Genomic DNA, 7,794 nt, shown 5'->3' with positions numbered 1-7,794 from the left:
TATTAATAATATATATTGAACACAATTTATGTATTTTATGCACATGTTTTTATATTTTTATTAAAATTATTATATATTATTTTTAATATTTGACACTTGTGTTTGACATTAACATAACCTATAATTTACAGGTTGTGCAAATTGGTAAAGCGGAATTTCCGATAACGGTTTAAAAATTCAAATCCGTTACAGAATTTGTTTATTATTTACTGCAATTGATGTATGTATATATATATATATATATATATATATTACAAAAATACTAAGTTTCCAGAAATCAAATCCTTTTATTATTTATTAAATAGCATCATTAAATAAAAAACTTATGTCACATACTCATAACGCACTAACTTATTTACTAAATTAAACAATATACTATAATCTCGTACACAAAACCAAAAACCTTTTGATCAGCAGTCGACATTTATTTAATTCTATTATATGAATTCTAGACCTAAACAAATCATCAATTCCTCCTCATCTTCTTATCAGGAGGCGGCATCAGATCATGATCGTTTCTAAATCTGTGATTCTGGATAAACCTTAACAATTTTTCAGTCGTCACAGGATTTTTAATACTGTGCCAAACAGCTGAGGATAAAAACAAACATGTAAATGATATTTTTACCCTATAGTATAAGTCATTTACCTTCGGCTGTTGAGTAACTGTTGGGAAACGATTTGTCCGTCCGTTCTCTCATAAATACCCATTTGTTGTTTTCAAGTTTGCATTCGATAATTTTGCCGTCTAGTTCTTTTAGTTGCTTCGTGTAATCCATTGTTGCAAACGGCTGGTCGCACTGACCAACATATAAAAATCCTGTTTTCTTTGGCAGAATTCTACCAAGGATAATGAATTTAAAACTTGCAAAAAAATGAAATTTATGAAGTCTCTTATGGTCACTTACCCTAACCCTCCTAGAGTGTTAATTTTTAATTTAAAATCTATAGAATTCATGCTCAAGGGTTTCCATTAGTACTTCACTGCACCTCCAGGTACATAAGGCTATAAAAACAATTTATATATATATATATATATATATATATATATATATATATATATATATATATTTGAATAGTCTTGAATTTGATGTTGATATATATGTTTAATTTGAGTTTAATAATCGGGCGTAACATGTTACGCCCGATTATTAAACTCAAATTAAACATATATATATATATATATATATATGTATGTATATATAGATTCGTGTTGCTATGCTTTGAAAACAAATAATTATGTATTTTATACATTTTTACATCTACCTTTTTCGGTCTTTTCGTAAATTATTTTTGTTTTCCTACAGTAGTGTCATGTGATTGTGGTGTTGTAAAATGTTTTAGTAAAGTGGGTTTTTCCTGATCTGCTGAATGATGAGACACATCTAGTCTCGAAACGTATAAAAATAAATTAAATTGTTTACTTCGACGCATTGGCTGTTTTATTCATTTCAATATATAGTATTAATATAGATAATATAAATAATAACATAATAATATATAAATAATAAATTTTTGTTGAGTGTTTTTGTCCTGTGGTGTGTATAATGTTTTCTCTATGCTATAATTAATTTTTATTGTTGTTTATATTAGTTAATAAAATTTTCAAATTGTTGTAGTTGCTGAATGATGACACGCATCTTGTGTCGAAACGTATAAATAAAAGTTTTTAGACTTTATACCTTTTTTATTTCGACGAATGGGCTGCTAGTTACTTTGAAATATGTTTCAACGTCGAAAAACTATCAAGATATATATAAATATATATATATACATAGATATATATATATATAAATATATATATATAATATATATATATATATATATAAATATATATATATTATATATATATATATATATATATATATAACATTTTTTTTTTTTAAATAATACTCACATCCAACGAAGGTTGAATATCAGTCCATCAGGCTCATGAGACAAACTTTTTGCAAATTTAGGTCCCAATAAATTTCAGCCTGAGTGACGTCCCAAAAACTTTTATTCTGATACTAAACGGTTCTTTGATGCGTTCGATTTTACCTTCTTTCATTGCCCTATGTCTAGAGTATAAAAAAAATAATAGATTATTTTATCGTCATAAAAATCTTTCCAACACTGTTTGACAAAATGTTACAAATTTCAGCAAAAAGTCTTTTAAACCTGGTGATGAAACATATCGAGTTCCGAAGCGTCGTGATTAGACATTCACTGAAAAATTGTTCATTTTATAATATTTTATTATTTAAACAAATTTTGTCTTCGACAAAAATAACCTGATGATGAAACATATTGAGTTCCGAAACGTCGTAAATAAACATCCACTGAAAAATTGTCATGTCATAATACTTTTATTATATTTGCTAAATTAATCAACAATGTAGTTACAAACAAATTTGGTTTTTGCAAGAAAAAACCTGAAGATGGAACATACCAAGTTCCGAAACGTCGCAAACTGAAAAAATGTTCATGACATGATACAGGGTAAGTTATTGTAATCGTCTACAAATCTAAATAAAAAAATTTGCATATTTCCACGTTTCAGAAGTTTCTGAACATTTTGGTGATGGAACATATCGAGTTCCGAAAACGTCGTACTTAAACATATACTGAAAAAATATTCATGACATAATATAGGGTAAGTTATTGTAATCCTCCACAAATCTAAAATTAATAATTTTTGCATATCTTCACGTTTCAGAAGGTTCTGAACATTTTGGCATACTTTAGAAAAAATTATATATGTGTATGTGTGGATACAATTTTTCGTCCACGTTTTCAGGCGCACGGATCAACCGATTTAAATGGTTCAAAAAACATTCGATTCCTAATGATAGGTAGATATGTTGATTAGTTTTTGGTAAAGACAAGTCCAGCCGTTTCGGAGATACGGAGCAACAAGTGCAGAAAATTAAAATCAAGTTTTAAGAGAACGGTGCGCCTGATTTGAATGATTCAAAAAACATTCAATTCGTATTGATGGTGAGAAGTGGTGATTAGTTTTTGGCAAGACAGGTTCAGCCGTTTCGGAGATACAGAGAAAAATGTGCAAGAAGTGGCAGTTTTTGAGAGTAATAAGCATCCGATTTTAATAATTCAAAAAAAAATCTGCTTGTGTTGACGAAATGATTGCTTTTGGTAAAAAATTTTTTTTTGCAATTTTTTTCTATACTAAATTTTATTCTTCGAGTATTTCGTTACGGTACGGGATGTTCTAGCAATTTGCCTTAAGGCACGATGCCATAACACCACTAGTTTATTTATTAAATCAATCAATAATGTAGTTACAAAACATATTTTGTTTTTAGCACAAAAAACCGATGATGGAGTATGTTTAGTTTCGAAACGACGTAAATAAAAAATCTTTCATTTTTAAAGAAGTATAAATAAATTATTGAGAAATCCAGGATTAATATATATATATATATATATATATATATAATGATTGTTTCTTTTCCGAATAGTAAATCCAATAATAAAAAACAATTTGTTTTTTGAAGATGTTTAATAACGACGTTTCGGAACTAGGTACGTTCCGTGTTCGGAAAAGAAACAATCAATATATTGAAAAAATCCAGGACTTATCTATTGAATATATATATATATATATATATATATTATATATATATATAAATATTTTTTTTACCTGGGTGCAACAATTTCAGCCTCAACATACTTCAGTCGGTTTGGATAAAAAGGTTCCTGTGACACATCTCGTCCTTGAGAAAAATATATCATAAACCAAATACCGTGGTATATTTTGGCCTTCAACTTTGTCCATAACCATTTCCTACAACAATAAAATTATAATTTATTACAATAACAGTAATCAATTTATTCAACTAAATTATATATTATAATTACACTAACCCCATCAAGTAACGTATCGACTAAATGTGTATGTATATTCATTTTGTGTGGAAAGTACATTGACTCAACTTTAAAAACAGAATTGTCTCTGTCAAAGAAATATATTCGTCCGTTTGTCAATCAGCATCATGTACCTAGGAAAAATAATAGTGTTAATATAAAATAATAAGATATAAATAATTATTATTATTTACCTGGTACCGTCGGCTTTCCACGATACCCGATAAGGTTTGATTTCCAATTTTTTTATATTTTCGTTGTCCATTGAAACGGGTTGCGACCCTGGAAAACCTTTATTCTGCCAATTACACAAAGCCTGTAAAAATAATATATCACAACTGATATAATTTTATATGGGTATATACAGGGCCGGTCCTGCCTTGCATGCGATGCATGCAAAAAATGCGGGCGCAAGCCTTAGGGGGCGGAATTAAACTATTATAAGTTTAATTTCGCGCATAATATTTATACTTTTTTATAAAATCTAGAATTATTTAAATCTTGAATACTTAATAAATTTATTGCTTAATCTACTTATTCAATTTTTTTCTTTGTTTGAAGTTCCGTGGAATCGAAAAAGAAATTATCTAGTGTTCAATCCCTAATCGCAAACCTGCGGAGATTAAATTTATTGTTGGGCATTATTGACGAAAAATTGCGAGCTGATTTAGTTGAATCGGAACTTGTTACAAAAATATAAACAATTATAAAAAATGGGGAATCAGTGCTTAGAAAATGACTTATTTACTCCGAGAAATTGAATTGTAACTTTTGCTTTTGTTGCAAATGTTCGCATCTGTTGAACTGTTGAATGTTGAAGAAATGCGTGGAACAAATTGTTCAAGAAATGTGTAATTTCTTTGCATTTTTTTACTGATTTTTGAACAATACTTCTAAAATACGTTAAAATTTAACTTGAAAACAACAAGCTGATACTCTGAATATGACGGCTCTTACGATATCAATAAGGAGAAGTTTACGACGCAATTTTGGATATTGTAAATGTTGAAACATTAAATTAAATTAAAATTTAAAAAATCCAGAATGAAATACGAGTGTTATGTTTGAAATGAAATGCTAGTTTTTTTTAAATATTAATATTGCAAATACGTTAAAAATAATTGAAAATTTCAAAATACTTGATTATAATCAACCCCCGAATCGCCTCGATTTTCTACATAAATTTAAAATCAATATATTTTATACGCTTTTAGATTATATCTAATTTTTTGTGCACTAAATCCAGAATAATTAAAAATTAATTTATTTATTTCACTTAATATTTTTGTTAAATTTAAGTTATAGAATTTAAGAAATGCATTTCAGAAATAGTATTTATTATTTTGATATCAAGATCTTTATATCAAAATAATAAATACTATTTCTGAAATGCATTTCTTAAATTCTATAACTTTAATCTAACAAAAATATTAATTCTTTTGCTATGGTAGTCGAACTTACATCCTTAACCAATTTACTACATATTGAATATTACTAAAATGTGAAATTATGACAGGGACTGTTTTATTTATTGATATCGATATTAATAAATAAATTTAAAATCAATATATTTTATACCCTTATAGATTATATCTAATTTTTTGTGTACTAAATCCAGAATAATTAAAAATTATTTTTTAAAAATATGTGAGTATTTATATAATTTTAATAATAAACTGTTAAAACGGTGAAAATTAATAGGGAGAGGGGCGCTAGAAAAAAAGTTACATGCGGGCGCTAAGGACCCCAGGACCGGCCCTGGGTATATATAAACAAGTGTGTATGTAATTTTTACCTGTACTTTCTGTTGTAATACAGCTGCTTCGTTTTCATCTCGTATGAGATAAACACCAGGAACACCTTCCATAAATGTCGCGTTTTGATTATACTTTTCCTTTCGTCTTTTCTTTTTCTTACCAGACGTTGAAGAAGGATCCCCGGAATCATTATTCCTTTAAAATAATAAAAAATATTAAAAATTATTATAACTTTAATAACTTCCTGAAGCAAATCCTAGTAGTAAAACTTACCCTTCATCAGGATTGTCGCTCTCATTTCCTGCATAGTCATCCTTATCACCATCATCGTATTCTAAAAGTTAAAAAATAATCGAAGTATTATATATATATATATATATATATATACTAGCTGGCCCGGTAAACATTATTTTACCATAAAAAATACTTCTACAAGAAAATTGATTCCAAAATTTAAAAAATTAACCGTGGACAATTCTTGATAAAATAAATCGTATTGCAAAGTACCCGGACTCTATATAACTGCTTCCAAAATAATGTAGTAAATTTTATCTAGTTTCTCCCTATCTAACCGAAAAGGGGTGCTTTCATATGATATTTGTGAGTTATTTGACAAAAATCTAAAAAATGTCCCGAATTTTCTATTTATTTCCAAAGAATAACGAAAGATCGAATTCAAAATCGTTTTATTCAAATTTTTATATCGGATGCATATAACTGTTGGCATGGAATCGTAGTAAATTTTATCTAGTTTCTCGCTATCCAATTGAAAAGCGGTGCTTTCATATGATATTTGTGAGTTATTTGACAAAATCCAAAAAAATGTCCCGAATTTTATATTTATTGCCAAAAAATAATGAAATATTAAATTCAAAGTCGTTTTATTCCAAATTTTTATATCGGGGTGCATAGTATTAAATTTTATCTAGTTTCTCCTTATCTAACCAAAAAAGGGTGCTTTCATATAATGTTTGTGAGTTATTTGACAAAAACCAAAAAATTGTCCCTAATTTTCTATTTAATGCTAAAGAATAATAAAAGATCGAATTCAAAGTCGTTTTATTCAAAACTTTTATATCGGGGTGTATATAACTATAATCGTAGTAAATTTTATCTAGTTTCACCCTACCTAACTAAAAAAGGGTGCTTTCATATGATATTTGTGAGTTATTTGACAAAAACCAAACAAATGTCCCGAATTTTCTATGTGTATAACATTTATATACATTATAAATAACATAACATTTAAAAAAAAACATTTTAAACATTTATAACATTTTAAAAGAAAATATTGAGTGTAAACCACCCTGACAAAAATAAATAGTATTTTGAAGTAAAAAGAGTTGTATATATTTTGTCAATTCCGCATTAACAAAAAAAAAAAATAATTGACCCCCAAAATTAAAAAAAATATTAGGATTGGACAACCCTTAATAATAATAAATTGTATTTTAAATAAAATTTAAGCTTTTTCTTCAAGCTCAAAAATCTGAACTAAAATTATGTCAAAAATATTCAATGACTGAACGCGGGATAAAAAATGATTGAATTGCTATAAAAAAAATAGGGGTTGGTGATAAAAAAGTAAAAATTTTGGGTTGTATGTGTTTTTTAATGACACGTTGTAAAAATATAAACAAAAAATTTCGTCAAAGAAAAAATTAAGGGTGTACACTCTTATAGCTCACTAAATACTAAAAATCTAACTAATACTAAAAATTTTAGTATTTAAACGTCAGTTAATCTTCGTCGTAAATTTTGTTCGAATTGTAGTACAGTCGGGTTAGAAAAGTCCATATTGTGTTTTAAAGTATAAATATGCTCTGCTATCATAGTTTTAAATTGCTTCGGATTTTTTTAATTGTTTTTATGTTGTTGCAAACGTTTCATTAAGTTCTGGCTTGTTTCTCCTATGTAAATTAAATTACAGTCTAGACAATTAATTTGATAGACGAGATTTTTAAGTCGTTCGATATTAAAAAGGGGTTTTTGTTTTGGTAAAATAGTACTAGTCGTTGTATTAAAATTGTTTACAAGTCGGAGTCCAGATTTATAAAAAAGTTTTTTCCAAGGAACATACAATTCTTTAATACAATTCTTTCAAACATATCACACCAGAAGAGTTTCTGTGTCAGGTAAATCGTTTTGTACTGTGGAATTGTTCATTTTA

At 27.3% G+C, this 7,794-nt stretch overlaps 1 pseudogene; it reads right to left on the bottom strand.

The window, feature by feature from the left end:
• Positions 1 to 350: 350 nt before the first annotated feature.
• Positions 351 to 6,215, bottom strand: LOC113373280 (annotated as a pseudogene).
• Between the last annotated feature and the right edge of the window lie 1,579 nt (positions 6,216 to 7,794).

The sequence above is a fragment of the Ctenocephalides felis genome, unplaced genomic scaffold (assembly GCF_003426905.1).
Source record: "Ctenocephalides felis isolate EL2017-DRISC unplaced genomic scaffold, ASM342690v1 CF-g0.4_SCAFFOLD_01604, whole genome shotgun sequence".
Taxonomy (NCBI): Eukaryota; Metazoa; Arthropoda; class Insecta; order Siphonaptera; family Pulicidae; genus Ctenocephalides; species Ctenocephalides felis.
The sequence above is the reverse complement of the archived record's forward strand: the minus strand, read 5'-3'. Positions and strand labels throughout refer to the sequence as shown.